The sequence below is a fragment of the Colias eurytheme genome, chromosome 16 (assembly GCF_061535395.1).
Source record: "Colias eurytheme isolate Ceu_HAF_F1 chromosome 16, ilColEury1 Martin Lab GWU primary, whole genome shotgun sequence".
Classification (NCBI taxonomy): domain Eukaryota; kingdom Metazoa; phylum Arthropoda; class Insecta; order Lepidoptera; family Pieridae; genus Colias; species Colias eurytheme.
Genome location: NC_142995.1, coordinates 5003238 through 5022209, shown reverse-complemented (window position 1 = coordinate 5022209; position 18972 = coordinate 5003238). Strand labels below are relative to the sequence as shown.

The window sequence follows — 18972 nt, the reverse complement described above, 5'->3', positions numbered from 1 at the left end:
CCGTACATTTTACCTCTTTAAAATTAATTTAAGTTCGTGACAGTAGAATAAATAGAGACCTGCAAGTTGACTTAAAATAAGGTATCCAAAATTCATAATATTCAGTGTAAATAACGAAATAAATTAATCTGAATTGAAAGTTAATATGTTTAAATTAATTTTTTACTCGTTCTAAATAATTCGTTGATTGTAGATTATATAACGTCTGGAAAAATATTATTATTTTTTTGTAATTTTATACGAATATAAATAAAAAAAAGCAGTGAAATACTAATCTTTGAACAAATTCTATTTCTACACTCACTCTCCTCGTTAGTTATTATTTGATACATCGAAGAAGTTATTGACACTGCCGTTAAACTTATTTCATAATATTTTCAACCGCGAGAGACTGTTGTTGCATTTTAAAAGATGGTAGAAGATTGCCACTTGAGTTTGACCAACTGCGCATGCGTGTATCTCAGGGCCGCGTTTATCAAATATTTTTTATCAATTATCACTGAGCATAATTAAATTTAGATTCTAAATGATAATAATGTGTATGTTTGTTTAATATAATACTTATTTTATTACCTTTAATTCTATTTATTTAAAAAAATCATGAAACGTTTATGAAGAAGTAATATGTATTATATTTTACTCATAAATATCACTTACATGATTAATTAAAAACTAGTTTAACGGCACCTAAATGGCAAGTCTTACATGTTATATTATGAATACAACAAATGTTTAAGAGAATGTAAAAGATGGGAATTCAGGTACACTGAAATGATTGAACTAATTCGTATGAATTTCTAACCTGGATTCATGGAATACTTTTTATACCAGTTCAATTTGGAAAGTCCAGGCAGGTGTGTGATTAAATACAAACGTTTATTGAAACAGAAAATAAATGATTAACTATACGAATAAAAATCAAAGTTGTAAAATGTAGAGCTGAAAGGTAGAGTCATATCATTATCTAAATTTAGATCCAACGTTAGGACCGTCCTTCAATCCCATCATTATGTGTCACGCATAAGAGGATTCCCATACCCTAAGCGGCACTTAATTCGGTGGTAAGTGTGACGCTGTCGGCCCTATACCGTCTTATCGCCGATTCCGGGGTTATCTCAGAGTATTTGCTAATTTACAATCCACAAATGAATATTTAATCTGAATGTGTCACCCCTGAAAATTCGGCTTCCCGTACTACCATGGGTCAAAGATTATTTAAATTCGGGAACAGATGCGGTGCTTTGTAAATGATATGCATTAATTTATAGACGTATTGTATAATTTAACTGCCTCCTTTGCAAAGTACTTTACCAATGCTTATAGAGTGATAAAGTTTAGGTAGTAGTTTGTTAAAGTTAGTAACAATTCCTAGAAGATCCTCCATTCCTGTAAACATAACAAATAAAGAAGAGATATTTCACCTGTATAAGTGATTATGTAGAGAATTCCTAGAAAAAATGTTATTGTGAATGTATTAAGTAATAACGGTAAAAAGTATCGGATGTCCGTAAGCAGCCATACACGTGCGCTTTACCCACGAGTTTAAATCACTGTAAACAAGATTTGTGGACAATCGCTGACCTAGAAGGAAACACATTTTCGCTCCAATCATCACATAACTGATAATTCTTTAACTGTAGACACCATACTATTTAGGAAATACATTAGTCCTTATTGATAACAATACTATTAAAAATTTCCACGACATTCTAGTCGTTTTGAAAATAGATTTCTTTTTACAATTTTATTGTCTTAAACAATTATGTAGCGTTGAGTTATTCTGCTTGCGTAGAGCGTAAAATACCGTAGGGCGTAGACGACTGATCCACGATGATATTTTTATTAAAAATTTACAAAGAAGTAAACATTAAAAGGTGTACGAAGTTGTTACAAGTATAATCTAAGATATTATGCTCTGGAATTTAATAAACGAAGAAATTTTGCGAAATCAAGAGGTAGCGTTTCTTTTCGCGCAATTCTTTAATTGTTCGAATTCTAACAAATCGTGAAGTTTAATAACTTCATTTCTGTAGGTTCATGCCGATGTGAGCGTCTACGTAATATCGGGATAGGCTACGTGAGGGTGCCGGGGCGGCGGGAGGGAGCGGAGTGCGACGCAGCCTCCCTCCCAACGATTACTGATTAGTGTGCCGGCGTGAGCGGCAGGCCCCACGCGCAATGCCGCCGCCGGCTTTAACTCGTAACACCTAGCGCTCCCTTAGCCGGTAACGATTGATTATATCGAAAAGAACAGCTGATCGCGTACATGTTACTATTACTACGTGCAACATGAATGTGTATGGTTAACGGTTGAGTGTGTGCGTTCGTAGCGTGGACAGAGGTGAGTGACTCTTTGAGAATGCTATAGGTTTACAGGCAAGTTGTGATTATAGGCTGGTTGCTAATGCTGTGTTTTTGGTGCGTAGCTCGCGTAAATGCTACGGATTATAAATCTAGGATGCACACGAGTTTTTATTACATTATACTCTAATTTCAAAACTCTGTAAAAGATTTTTTTATACACAAAAATTATAAAAATTAACTTAAAAATACAGTTTCATCTTCATAAATTTATTCTAATATTATATGCTACATAAATAGTCTGAAATAATCAGTAGTACATAAATAAAAAACACAAGAATACACACGCAGCGTGATTTATCCACGTGTTGCGAGGCGGAATTTGGTATGGCTTTTTGAATAAAACATTTAAAATAATGAAATTAAATACTGGAGTAACTAAAATGGGGCTTCCTACGAATCAAGGAGCTAATCCAGTGTAAGTGCACACCGACCTCAATTAACCAAGGCTTAGGTGGTAAATCCACGCTTCCTTACTTCATCTCAAACATTTCTATATATTCTAAACTTTACCATCAATTTGAATCGTGCTTTGTATGTCAGTACACAGTATTTTATAGGACTTTAAAGGAATATTTATATTATGTTTAAATGAATATATAATAATTATAGAGGCGAAGGAATCATAAAAATCAGTGAATCGGATATTATATTTGTAGTTAACGCTTTCTCTATAATTTAAAAATTGTAATGTTTCATTTTATTTATAAGTAGTTTTGACTTTCAAAAAGAGTCATCATCATCACTATCATCATATACGTTACCATTGCTGGGACACGAGCCTCCTATGAGGCCAAAAAGAGTATCTAATCAAATTTTAAATGTTTTCAATATTTAATTTAAAATGTGTTAATCTACTACATTATTCATAAGTTAGTACGTTATCTAGAAAATGAAAACTATATATTTATGTTATTGCATTCATTTTTCTAGGAATAAAGTATGGCAATAAATTGTTTAACTTACCGCAATATTACACTATGAATATGAATCTTATCTTATCTTTTTCATTCGATATTGAATATTAGAATACGTTCGTGGAATAGATAATTGAAATAAATATGAATATTAAATTAATAAAAGGTTACTCACATGAACTTAAAGGAAATTAATGACAGTCGTTATAAATTTTTATAACTTATATTTTTCTTTGTACTTTATATTAAATTTAATATTAAATAAACCCTGTAATAGATTAGGCTTATTTGTAGGCATCCGTATGCTCACTGAATTGTGTAATTGGAAATTCCTTGAGAATATTATAATAATTATTATGTTTAAGGCAAAATATGTTACGTTAGCGTATAGCCAGTAAATTAATAAACCATATTGTTATTTCATGAATTAAAAAGTTAAATGAAGGAACAAGGCTGTAAAATTGCGATGAATAAAGTATTGTCTCACTAAGTTCGTAGACATCTGATGACTCTACATTTTAATAACTCAAAAATATACCTATACAAGTGTTTAAAAGTTGTATATGTGAAACATTTATTTTTAACTATTCTACTAATTCTACTCTATGTTCTACTAATAATGATGTATTAGTTTTATGATAACTTGCATGATTAAACAATTGAAAGCAGGCAATCAACATCACATGTAGCTACTAAAGACTAATATTAAGACTGAAATTGATATTCTTTTCGATTTTATATGAACATTATGATAGGTCTATATCAATAACCGCTGTAGGGATACTTAAAAGGTCTAGGGCAAAAGTAAACATTTTCCTTTATTTCCATTAACACCCCAAGTCTTTTATAATAGTATTATATACATTATCCAATCATGTTATTATGAATGCAGTTCTGGGTTTTCGGCTGTAGATTAAAATATTCGTTTTGGTCTGAATGAAATTTTAATATATGCTTATTCGAAAGCGTCCACCACAGCTTTTTCAAACGCGACTTAAAAGTAAGATGAAACTATTTTTTGCAATTCAAATGAATGCAAAGTATTTGCATAGAACGATTTTTCATTTCGGAAATTTCCGTGCTCTATTTTTTTCTTTGGTAACGTCTACTTTCAAGTTTATATTCACTCTATTTAGTTATTTAAATTACTTGTTATGTTATAAAATGCAACTACATATTTAATTCAAGAGATATCGCATCTTGTCAAGCTGTTACTAATATTTGGTTGCAAGTGTATTGTAATTTGTAGACTAAGGGCATATGTTTATTATATCCTAAGATTATATCTATATCTTAATATATATAAATCACGTGTCACAATTTTTGTCCTCAATGGACTCCTAAACCACTTAACCGATTATAATAAAATTCGCACACCATGTGCAGTTCGATCCAACTTGAGAGATAGGATAGTTTAAACATGTAGGTACCACGGGCGAAGCCGGGGCGGACCGCTAGTCTAATAATGAAATTCTAATGAAATAACATCTACGTCAAAAATATAAGGCTTTGAAAAGCTTAGGAAATACGTAAATATTATATGTATTCAGATTCCTGAAAATCTTTATTATATTCCTGAATCTTTCTTATGTATTATTCCATGAATTAAATATGATATAGAGCTCTACAATAGCTCCTGAAATATATATACGTGGGAAAAGCATTTCAATTTAAGAGTTTTACACAATTATACATGTTTATTGAACCTTTCAAATTATAAACATGCAATTAGTGAACAAATGAAAAGATCGTTAAAAGAGATAATTCCTAATGACTGCAAAAAGATAAAAACCTAATTACTATGCTGATTAATGCGAATGAAGGCAAAGAGAAAGATTTAGGAAATTTGGTTATAAAAAAGAACAGTAAATTAAGTATTCATACAAAAGCTGTTTCACACAGATGGCTTTAATATCGCTGTGAATTCATATGATACGAGGAAATCCTTGGAAAGCCTACGAATATTAAAATGATAAGCGCTGTTATAAAATATACTAAGGAAAATATATAGCGGGCACACAAAATTATGAACAAGATTGAAACGAATATGAAAGATAAATAGACGCCCAGGGTTTGCGAAAAAATATAACGTCGTAAAATGTGTACGTGGAGTTTACCAAGTGTTCCCTTCAGATTTCACCCGCCTTTGCCTTTATTTGTTTATATAAACACGTTATTTGCGATACATTACCTTTAATGGCCAATTGTTTGCGTTTTTAATCCTTCTTGTAAATGAGAATTCGAACGATTTAGCTACGATTTGTTATGTGGCTTTAAACAGCGCTGGAATTATTTTCCTTTTGGGATTTTCGCTAAGAATTATGATGTTATATGTGGTTAAACGATTTTTATAAGCTATTCAAAATTAATTGTTGCAGAGATGCCTAAGGCAGATTGATTTCATTAGATAAACTTAAAACGTTGATGATGAAAATGTAATTTTACTCTGAACTGCTTAACTTGTCTTATCTGGCCAATAGTTACAATAATTGATATCACACATTTTAGCGTCCTGGTTATTTATTTATTAAATTAATTTCTGGCGTTAGTACATACTATCAATAACCAAAAAATAAATATTCATTAAATATGTGTATGGACAAACCCTAAGTTATTATGATGTAAGCTCTTTGACCGCCGAGTTCCTACAGCCTACTACAAGGGGACGTTCATATATAAACACGCGTCTACGGAAAATTTCATCTAAAATATTTATTAATTAATGAAATATGATAATGTATTCCAGATCTGATATATTTACAAGCACTTTTCAGACACGATTTTTTTATTTATCAAATGGTACCGTCTATATAGAGATTTACCATTACAAAATATATAATATATTCTCCCCCTGTTTTAGTGGTAAATAGTGTCTACTTAATCGTAAATAATATCTACGAAACAAGTGAAAAAGATTCTTCTTATTCACTTGTTCTTGTTCTTCTTAAGATTCCTTCTACGACTCATATAGTCCGGCTTATTAGCATACAATATAAAACAAATAATAACACTATTTTCACTGTGTTTTCAATGTATGTTTGTTTTCAACATCGTGTTCAGTCACAGCTAATTGTATGTATTTAAGTGTGAAAATATTCGCTACATTATGGCTACATTTTACGACATAATTTTGATGACGGTCGCATTATGAACGAGCCTTTAGGCAATCGGATCATTGACACGTTGCCAGGGATGTGCTATACTGACAGAATCGATTAGGAATATATCAAAGTCAACCATAAATTAATTCGAGTACAAATATGTCACTATAATAATTTGACGGCTATAAATATTCTGATGAATAATAGCAGATGTTTTCATTAGCTTCAACACTGACTTAACAATTTCATTTATTCTTTTTTGGTCATTAATTTCAAATTTATGCATATTATTATGAGTTAGATTTAAAGATTTCGAATGCTGCATATTAACATAGTAATAAATCTACACAGTTTCAACCATACAAGTATCTCGTAGCGCATCGCTACGAAAGATCTACGTGAAGATTTGCGTAGTCATAGTACAGGCATCGTGATAAAAATTATACTTATTGTGACATAAAACAAAATAATGGTTATGAATTTCCTAAGCTTAAATATTCTAATATGTATTTACGCATTTTTATTATGATTACACGCCAGACGACTTCAAATTTACGCAATATAAGTTCGCGATCTTTCAGCTCATAATAATGATAGACTTGAAAGAAAAACAAACTTGTAACGTCTTCATCACGACCCTGAAAGCCGTCAATGACTAAGAGATAAACTTATAATACAGACGAGAAAATAAAACCAATTAAAGAAAGTTATTTGTTAGTGAGTGTGAGAGAAAATTTTCATGAGTGGCCAACTTAGGAAGGTCAGTTTGCTGTCAAGCGCAGGCGAAACTGGGATGCGGATTTAATACGAGGTTTTTGTGTCGCGTTATATAGGGCCTGGTGATAATGTGGAGCATCGTTGTGTTTTACTTTCGTGGACGGAAACGCGAAAGTGGTTTTGTTATAATTAATAGTTTATGGTTGTTTAGTATATTCGTTCTGCATTTAAGTAGTTTCACAGTACAGTACATAAATTGAAAATCTATATTTATAAATTTAACATTTTGATTGATTTTATCGGATTTTACACGCGATTTATTCATTATAATACTATCACGACGTTTTGCAAACTTTGCAGCGAGCGTTGGTCACGGGTTTAAATGTATAATACTCGCATAAATCAACCACAAGAAAATACAGCTAAAAATAGTTCATATACATAAAAATTACAACACAAATATAAAACGTATATTTAATTGTGCGTATATGTAATATATTTCTGTTTTAGCAATAGGAGGCGCAGCAGTGGGATGATGGTGATGACTATTAATCCTTATTACAGACTAATATGATAGAATTTTAAGATTTTCGCTTCTTCGCTTAAGCAGGCATACGAGCTGGCGTGTCACCTGATGGAAAGTTATGCCCGCCGCCCATAATCATTCGCGATGTTAGGGCCACCGCGAATGTGATGCCGGCCTTTGAGGTATAACTTTGCCCTTTTCTTAAAGGTGAATTATGTGAATTATTTGAAGTATTCGATATGATACCGTCCCATTGATTACTTGATTGTGGTCGAGTAATTGGATCGCATTAGACCAGCTTTGCGCCTGGCCACGGTTAATCACTTTGACTTACTGAAGTAGTTTAACGTCCCATATTTGGCATTCCCTATTCATTATAAATCTTATCATTTGTTTAATATATTGAGAAAAATAGTAGAATAGAGAAACCTATATTTAGAATAGTTTATTAAAAATCCTATTTCTAATTTCACAGGAAAGTTCTTATACATAGATTTTTTCCAGTTTACTTACCTACATAATAAGTATGAGAATGAAAAATTTGTGGGCTGTGATTTTGGTTTAGATTCAGTCGACATAGACCATAGTAAGTAAAAACCACAAATAGAGTTCGTGATTCATATGGGAATGTATAATTGTAAGGATATTGAATATAGATACCTAGATGTTATAATTTTTGGCTCCAAAATACCTATGTATTAAGGTCCGTAAGTGTGAAATCAAATCAATCCTTGCTATGAATAAAATAATTGAAGTTTTCTTCATTCTGCTGCTCTTACAACTAACTTATAGTTCTTTATATAAGTTTTCATGTATTTACTTATAATATACTAAATATGAAAATAGAAGGGGGACTTAACTGTATCTATCTTTCGCATATATTTTTCAAGATTCTGTTAACTATTTCGACTATTGCATAATAGTTCATGAATCACCAGAAAAAACTTAACATTCACCTTAACAGAAACCTTAAAAATTATTATTTTACCTAAATTTCAAACGATTTGAAGTTAATTGGATCGAACCACATAGCGCTTAATCGTTTTACGCTATTTATGACATGACTCTATAAAATACGCTGGTTGCAGGACATTCTTATCCTTACTAGCTTAATTAGATTTGTTATAGAGTGATTTATCCACTAAGCTTTTTTAAACAATGTACATAGTCAGCATTCCATAAAATTATCGGATAATCAGAAAAAGAAGGTCTCAAACATTAATATAAATTAAAACAATACGGTCATACGAAAAAATAATGGCTGTCAGTTTCTTAAAAGCTGACGCTAGATATAATTATGCGAACAAAACGTTTTTAATAATTTTCGCCATTAAATAAAATAGCATGGAAATAAATAGAATGAATTTTAATAGGGAAACGTCAACGAGTAGGTACGCTCGTCAGGCGCCACGTTGTAAGATGGCGGCTGCTCGACGCCGAACACTTTTGGCGGCAAACGTGACAGGAGCTTATGCTGAAATCGGAATATGGGGCGATATGTACACATGGCAACGATACGTTATTTAACTCAATGTACCTCTAGTGTATAATCAATCTCGTTTTTCTAAATAAATGTTTTCCCTCGTATCATTTGTGAGTGTGGAAGACGTCTTATTTTAAGACTTACGTGATAATATTTTTTTGGTTTATGAGAGTATCTATTTACTTAATTCTTTTGCGCCAAATTCAAGTAATAATTTGAATACATAAATGTGCAATGTATTAGATTACAAGAAATGGTTTAGCCTACATTCTTCCTAGTATAAGTACGTCTTAAAGAAAACATGTATGTATAATAATTTTAAACTAATAGTAGCAAACAATTTCTACGTTTCAAAAGGTTCTAGCATATTAAAATTGAATTTAATTTAACCTCTTTTATTCAAATATTCATATTAAATTATATCCATACTAATATTATAAATGCCAAAGTAACTCTGTCTATCTGTCTGTTACGCAATCACGCCTAAACTACTGAACCAATTTGCATGAAATTTGGTATGGAGATATTTCGATACCCGAGAAAGGACATAGGCTACCTTTTATTGCGAAATATGTACCACAGGCGAAGCCGGGGCGGACCACTAGTTTACAATAAGTTATGAATATCGTGTACATTTATGATCTCATATTATAATACCTTTATTTAATTTTTTGGTAATAATTCTACATTCTAATCTCTACATTTTCCAGTAATATTATAAATATATGTATGTCATTTTACTAACTTTCCTTTGATATACCTTTTATTGTGCGTATACAATATACGACAAGATAGGCAACAACATAATTTAAACCGCTTATTTAAAAAAGATCATAATAGAATTTTGCGGTGAGGTCCTTGATCACCTTGTAGGTACTGCTTGGTTATCGAGTTAGCAATTTACGTAATCTGGTTACTGAAAAGGAAATTGGGGTTCGTAAATTTGTAAAACGATTTACAAGTGAACGATAAATAAGGAAGTTTTGAGGTTAAGAGGAAACGATTGTTGCTATCTTGTTTTTCAAAGGCATATTATTGACTGCATCAATTTTAAAAAGGTACCTAACATTAATATGTAAGTACTAACTCCAAAAAAGCTCATTCTTTTATTCGTTCAACCAAACTTCTTTTTAAATCGTCATTTCGTAAGAAATATCCTCTTTAATTAAGACTGTAATGTTTAAAACATTTATTTACTACAATAGCAGTAAGTTAGAGACGAGAGAGAAGTAGAGCCACACAAGTTTAGTATATGTAGTTAGTAATCTTATCGAGTTGTTTGATACAATATGCTTTCTCTTAAAGTTTTACAATACAAAATACGGTAGTATTATTTTCACTTCCCCAATAATACAAGAAATAATCTTCTTTGCTTTCAAACAAATATAAAATATGTTTAAATTATGCATAAACTACGCAACGATAAAGGTATAGTATTAAATACTGATCCCGTTTGTCAAAGATAATACTATACTAGTTCTATTGTATTGAAAGTTTATGGTCAATATCTATACTTATTATATTACAAAGCTGAAGAGTTTGTTTGTTTGTTTGAACGCGCTAATCTCAGGAACTACTGGGCCGATTGGAATTCGAATTCGAAGGAAATTCTTTCGGTGTTAGATAGCCAATTTATCGAGGAAGGTTATAAGCCCTATCATCACCCTAAGACCTACAGGAGCGGAGCAATGCAGGTGAAACCGCGAGGCACAGCTAGTACTAGATATAGGTATTAGCCATGTACGATTTAATGCCCATAATATATTAGCAAACAGTCAAGATAATGTATTATGTAACATATCGAATACGCCTCAAGCATTGAACAATTTGCTCCGAGTTTGTAAAGCAATAAAACAGGTAGTTAAGGTGTGAATTATTTGTTTGCATAATTAATGGTTGCTATTTCCCATCAGTTATTCATTGAAGATAATGGAAACTTAATAAAATGATGTCGCTTATAAATATCAAGCACGTTGTTACGTGTAATATTATATTGAGAAATTGTTTCGCTCAGTGTTCAAAATTGTTATTAAAACATTATTTAAATCGTTTATTGGCAAAAATGCGTCAACAGCTTGATGTTTCTTCCACTAAAGTGAATTGTTTATCATATTCTATTCTCTACGAATATTTAATGTCTTTATACATTTATTTTTGAACTATCTATTTGTACACTATTTCTGAACATAAGAGTGTAACATAACCGCTAAAGTAAAGCCGAAATATGTGCCAACTCTTGGGCTACGGTTTCCCAACAATGTTACACAAACCTCTATAAATTCGACAAACTTTTTTAATCTTGATAGATATGCGGAAGGACACGAATGAAACGCTAGACGGCTGTTAACGTACTGACTTTAATTGACGTAAGATGACAACGTTACAGACATTAATGCACATACATAACAGTCCCTCCCCCATAGTCAAAATAACTTAAAAGTACTTCTTGAAGTCAACCTTGGGACGGTTGCGCTTCTCACGTGCATTTGTGGCTGATTGGTTCGGCTGGGCTTCCTCGCCCTGCTGCTGGCTCGCTTCCGCGTCATGGAAGTACTCGTCTTCCACATCGGTCCCGGGCGGGCGCCGCACGCCTCGCGTCGTCGTCACCCACGACGGGGGCGAGCGCTGCTGTCCGTCAGTGGCCGGTTGAGGCGAACCGCTGTTTACAGGCGAATCTGTCACCCTGTCGTCCCCTCTCTCATCCGCCACTGCACTCGCCACTGACGCTTCACGTGTCGGTGAATGCGTGGGAGGAAGCGATGATAATAATATATCCGATTCGTAAGAATTTACCGAGTCCCAAGGTTGCTTAACTAAAATATCGCCTTTGTACATGATAATCTGATTTTTATGTTTTTTAACTGTCGAATTTGTAACACTATCTTTAATATAATATACCATTTTCCCAACATTTTTTATAATTATGCCTTTACACCATTTATAGTCTTTTTTATTATAAAATTTTTTGTATAAAACATATTGACCAGGCTCAAATACAACATCTCGTTTACGTACATTTTTAGCTTGTGTACACTGATTAAATGTTACATTACTATTAGCGGATGCGGTCGATGGAAGCGGAGAACGAGTATGGTTCATTATGTCAAAACGGCACCTCAACTTGCGCCCAAACACTAACTGAGCCGGAGAAACATTTGTTATTGAGTGTACAGAGTTTCGGTAATCGAACAAATATTTGAGCAAATTTAACCTACTATCTTTTATATTTTTACTATTCAATATACTAGATTTAATCCCTTTTTTTGCAACTTTAACATATATTTCTGCTTGGCCGTTACTAGCCGGGTGGTAAGGCGGTGACGTTAGCTGATTAATACCGTTTAACTGGCAGAAATCTCTAAATTCTGTTGAAGTGAACGCTGTACCATTATCTGACACTATCGTGTTAGGTAGCCCAAAACGAGACATAAACTCGTACATTTTATCGGTTACGGCGCTCGAGCTACAACTATTCATCTCGTAACTTCGACCCATTTGCTATATGCGTCCACTATAACTAAGTACATCCGATTATTTAAAGGGCCCAGAAAATCTAAATGTATTCTGTAGAATGGGTGCGGGGCAAGCGGCCACGGAACAATAGGCGCCTTCGGTGGTGATGACCTTAATTGATTGCAAATATCACACGTACCTATCATTTTTTCAATTGTTTCATCTATACCTGGAAACCAAAATCTCGCCCGGGCTTCCGCTTTAGTTTTAACTATACCTAAATGTGACGTATGCAATTCCTTTAAAACCTGATTGCGCAAAGAACTCGGTATAACTATCTTGTGTCCGCGCATAAGACACCCGTTTTCGTATGATAACTGTAATCTACAAGAAAAATAGGGTTTAATCAAAACGTCGCTAACTTTTCGAGGCCAGCCGTTTAAAACATAACTAGTCACTTTATTTAGTATCGGATCTTTAACGGTTTCATTCCGCAATTCCCGTATAGTAATCGGTAACGCGCCCTGAAAAACAAATCGAATATACGCTGCGCGGTCGCAGGTGTCTTCCTCCCCGCGCGCTTTCCCCCCGTCCGCCGCTGTGAGCGGTAGGCTCGCCCGTGATAAATAGTCAGCTGTGTTATCTTTACTTTTAACGTATTCAATCACGTAATTATAGCTGCTTAAAAATAGCGCATATCGCTGTAACCTATTTGCGGATACTTCTGGAATGCCCTTATACGGACCGAATATTGATAAAAGGGGTTTATGATCCGTGCGTAAAATAAACGGTGAGGTACGGCCGTACAAATATTGATGAAACCGCCGCACCCCAAAAATAATAGCAGTAGCTTCTTTTTGAATTTGCGAGTAATGCTTTTCTGCACTATTTAAAGTACGAGATGCAAAAGCAATCGGTCTCTCTTGCCCATCATCAGCAATTTGTGATAAAATTGCACCTAAGCCATATGGTGACGCATCAACCGTTAAAATAATTTTTGAATCAGCGTTATAGTGTGCCAATACTTGATCGGAAGCTAATATTTCCTTTATTTGAATAAACGCTTTGTTTTCTAAGTCAGACCAACGCCACTTAATCCCCTTTTTTAATAATTCATATAGAGGGCTTAATATCGTCGAAGCGTCTGGTATAAAACATCTATAGTAATTAATTAATCCCAAAAATGATTGTAGCTGATTTACATTAGCCGGAATGGGGGCTTCTAATATCGCTTTGACTTTGTCCGGATTTTTTTTTAATCCGTCCTTGTTAATAGTGTATCCTAAGTAGTTAATTTCATCCTTAAAATATTCACATTTCTCGCTCTGTAAAACGAGGCCGGCTGCTTGTAAGCGTTGGAGTACCGTGTGTAACCTTTCAAGATGTTCAGCACGATTTCGGCCCGTGATACAGACATCATCTAATAAACACAGTACCCCGTCGATACCGGAAAGCAATTCGTCCATTGCGCGCTGAAAAATAGCAGGCGCGCTCGCTAAGCCGAAGACTAACCTTGTAAATACAAACAGGCCGCGGTGGGTATTGATGCAGGTGTACTTTTGTGACTGATCGTCTAGAATAAATTGATTATAGGCCATTAATAAGTCTAATTTCGTAAACTGCTGGCCGCCGTGAAGCTTGGAAAATAACTCCTTTATAGTCGGCAATGGATATTTGTCAACAACTAATTGTTTATTTAGACTAACGGAATAATCAACACACAATCGAACCGACCCGTCGCGTTTTAACACAGGAACGATCGGCGACGCGTACTCTGAGTGTGATACCGGTTTGAGTATTCCTAAATCTAGAAGCCTATTTATTTCTTGGTCTACTTTATCACGTAACGCGAACGGCATGGGGCGCGCTTTGAAATATAAAGGTTTTGCTTCTGGTTTTAAAAATAACGTAACTTTATGCCTATTAAATTTACCTAACTTGTTGGAGAATATGTCTGGATAACGTAAATGTAGTGAATGTATATCACTCGCTACTTTACAATTGAATACCGGTGATAGTTGTAACTCGAATTTCGCTATAAAATCTCGGCCGAGGAGGGGCGGCCCGCCGTGACGAACAACATAAACTTGAAGTTTATGCGTAAGTCCCTTCCATTCGACCGTCATAAGTGCACAGCCTATGCATGCAATGATCTCCCCCGTGTAACTGATGAGTTTTTTATTAGTGTTCGATAATGGTACATTAGAAAAATACATTGAATATGTTCTATTAGACATGACAGTAACGGCCGAACCACTATCCACTTCAAAAGGAATTTTTATCCCGTTTACACACACCGTTTCCACTAATGGCTCCCCTTTAAATGATCGAATAAGATATAACTCACCATCATCGTTATCACTCTCACCGGCCGCATCCGTATTTACACACTTCACCGCTTTGCACATTCGACGCAAATGACCTTTTTTATTACATTTTCTACAAATGAAACTAGCGAACCGACACTCTGAAGACTTATGATTTTTGTAGCCGCACACTGAACACTTTTCTTTATTCTCACTATTGTTATTGTTATATGGCACTTTTTTCGCGATCTTGAACAAAGCGTCCGATGAATTTGGCGTAGCCGCAATGGCGGCCGCGCGCGCGCTGCGTAGATTCTCGACCAACTCCACTGCTCTGGCCAATGTCAACTCTCCCAGGTCCTGCACGTACAGCTTCTCTTTCTCAGGTCCAGGCAACATTCCCATAATAAACCGATCGCGCAACACCTCCTCTACATTACTGAAATTACAGTACGCTGTGAGGCCGCGAAGTCTCGCCGCCCATTGTTGCGCCGATTCCGTTGGTAGTTGTTCTGCCGAATAGAATTTATGCCGTTCCCCAAAACCAACTTGTTTCGGCGTGAAATGTGCATCTAAAAGACGTAGAATGTCTTCATATGGCACCTCTTGTAATTCTTTCGGCAACGCAAGGTCAGATGCCAACTTGTAGGTACTATCTGACAATGCACTGAGTAAGAACGCTCGTCTTTTCACTCCCAAGGGGTCTTTCACCGCATCTATGTCGTTCGCGATGAACCATTGAGCTATCCTGCTTTTGAAAGTCTTCCACGTTTGCAGACTGTGATCGAAATTGGATAAAATGCTCATATTCGAAAACGACATTTTGTTTTATTTTTTTATATCGCGGGTACCTCGTCGCCACTGATAGATATGCGGAAGGACACGAATGAAACGCTAGACGGCTGTTAACGTACTGACTTTAATTGACGTAAGATGACAACGTTACAGACATTAATGCACATACATAACAAATCTCAAATAAACTTGTTCTTTTATAATCAGCCTAAAAATAATGTTTTATAGTAATAAAGAATTTTAATAATCTTAAATATCTTGCTACTAATATGATATTCACAAAATCGTTGTTACCTACCTGTGTCTAATTATATGTACTTACATGGTACTTACCTTACATAATATTGACAGTATACGTCATTTTCCTCAGTGAAGCCTCGCGTTCACATAGACCGAGCTGCTTCGCGCAGTTATTGCTTCGCGGTGCTGCTCGCTACTAATATACACTGTTCAAATTGGTTAATTCATAATACTGATAAGTCGTTCGCGTATAACATAAACATTTATTAACTATTTATTTAGGACAAAAAGCGCTCTACCTTTTATTCTTTCTTTGTTCTGCATTAGTATCGTTTACAAAACATCCCATATATCTTTAATATCCATTTCACCTGAGCCATACGATTCTAAATCATAGCGCTTCAGGCGTGTCCACAGAATGTTGTTGCAAGCGCTGTGTCAGCATTTGTTTACCCGTACCGAGTATACCTGCTATAGGTATAGGTACAGGTATAGGTATACCCCGTGTAATGCCCGCATCACATTAACACGGATGACTTAATACTGAACGTGCTAGTAAATATTCCATCAGTGCTTATCGATACTTTAAATGAAATTATAGTATTAAATATCTTCATATTTACGTGCAAATAGAACTAAATGGACAGGTTTATTTAAGCTTTCTGAGCTGCCTTGGCAGCGTATTTTAGATTTACTTATTGCGTTTTTGTTTATTTATTCATAAAAAATGTGTTTGCTATATGAAATCGTGTAGCTGCTCTCATGAAACCAACGTTGCTTTTATGAATATGAATGTAGTTAATAAATAAAGAGAAATATAAATAATTAGGCAATAACTATAACATAATACGTAGTTACCATGATTATATTAACTACTTTTGAAAGGGCCAATTAGGTGGCCATTAAATTCATATTTAATTCGAGCCACGTCGTATCTGACACGTAGTTTGGAATATAATGTTAAGCAATTACAATAAAACAGAGGTTTCCCTTTGTTTGTACGAGTATGAATAAAGTTATACAATAAAATGGATCCTCTAACTTTTTAATACACTTTTCGTGGAAATCAGACATGCCTTTACGTTTATTGATATACTTCTTTACGAAGTTAAATAGAAGTTAGTTTTGTGACAAGGGTCAAGTCGAAACGTATTATAGAAGTTTGCTTGTAAAGGGATACTGTCTGGGATACAAGTTAGTTGCTCTAATTACAAAATGTTATTTAGGATATGTTCAATGATTGGGCATTATTTATTAGGCCACGAACTTGATTGCGGGATTTGTGGTTTGTTTGGGCGTGTTTGTCCAATAAGAGTTTATTGAAGGTCAGTCTGGAATATTACTAGGGTTATGTGGGATATAGAGCTTGTGTTCAATCGCTGTAAGAAAATCTTGTAATTATTATGTTACCTGTTGTTTGTGTAGATTTTGGTCTGTTGTTTTAAAACTCTACACTTATTGAAACGTGCATTGTACGTCAATTTAAATTAAAGGTAGGATTTTATATAAAAAAATTCTGAGCTAAAACAAACCTCCATAATATACCGCTTCATACACACATACGTTGAATTGATAACCTCCCTATTTCAAATCGATTAGATGTCAACGACACTATTCTCAACAGATATTTACCTCACTCCATCTTCAGAGACAAGTGGCAGATGTATTTCACATTGTTTTTCTTCATCGTTACTCCGTAAGAATCTTCTATAATAATTAATAAGCTTGCGATCTAAAGTGGAAATAAGTATCATGATGATGTACCTATGATGAACTAAAGCGTCTCTAAAAGATGTGATATTTATAAATAAATGTTTAAGTTTGATAATTTTGTGATCAACCATACCAAGGTCTTTTTAAAACCTATTTGTGGTGATAAAACTATACATTACACACAAAAATGTCACTTTCTAGCAGCGTACTAGCTTCTTCGTTCCTAAAAAAGATGTTCAATGAACTGAAACCAATGTGAAAAACGTTTTCTTCAAGCGTACTAAGAGATATTTGGTGATTCATGTGTCAAACTGAGCGTAGCCTATGCTAAGGTCTAAAAGTTTTATATAAATCTAAAGTAAAAGTTTAGGTCTATCTCTTGGTGGATGAAATAACGCATCGTTAAAAACCCGACTTCGAGCAGAAATGTCCTTCTCAAATCACTTTTTTCCACAAACGCACATTAGGTATGCACATCATTTACCGATAGACACTATTTTTGTCTTATAATGCGACCATGATTTCAATTATTTAAAACTAAAAAAAAGATTTTTTGTCAAACCTAAAGACGACGTAAAGAAATCTTATAGGTATTCGGTAAAAATTTCACAAAGAAATTCAATATAATTATCAATTCCTCGGTTATTGAGTCCAGATGTCAATGCGTAAACAGCTTACAGATTTCAATCACCAAATCGAAGAGCGTTATATCGATAATCTCCAAGTATTGGCGCTACGGCAAACATTCCATTTGAGCGATAACCATTGAACAAAAACTCCCACACCCCTCCGATTTCTTGTCGATTATGAAGGGAGGAGGGGGGGCGTGATGTTATTCAGGGGTCTACTTTGAATGGTTGGTCGTTTCAGAGCCCTCAAATGGGTTAATCGCTCCGAGTCGTTGGCGGCAGCTGCACCTGACGGCCTGAGTTACGATATTACGGCTGTAATAGGCATGAACGGGTATAAAAAACAGTCAGCACAAATTCTGCAAATGTGCTCTATTACATGTTGTAGTTTTAATCGTTTTAATTAGTATTCATTAAGTATAACGACGTCGAAGTTAACTCGTATATCAAATTAATTCCATTACAATTTAACCCGACCTACAAAAAATGCAAAATATAAAAGCATCAAATATGCCACAGTAGTCTCATAACGTTAACTAGTAAGAATTATTTTGTCCAGTTCATAATGCTCATTAACCCTTTAAAATGTTCATCAGTGACCGCATAAACGCCATGACCGAAGTGTAAAACGACATGGGCGTCTTTACATAGAAAATTTATAAGCAAATATACGTAGAATTTAGGTTTTCACATACACTCAACAGTGAGAAGGGCCCGTCGTTTATTTGATC

The 18972-nt window shown here is 34.3% G+C and overlaps 1 protein-coding gene across 1 annotated transcript in view; it reads left to right on the top strand.

The window, feature by feature from the left end:
• The first annotated feature begins 2163 nt into the window (after positions 1–2163).
• Dscam4 (Down syndrome cell adhesion molecule 4) overlaps positions 2164–18972 on the top strand; it is a 148124-nt gene continuing 131315 nt past the window's right edge. The window contains exon 1 of the mRNA XM_090111163.1: positions 2164–2341. The gene's annotated coding sequence lies outside the window, so the exon portion shown is untranslated. The remainder of the gene's footprint in view (positions 2342–18972) is intronic.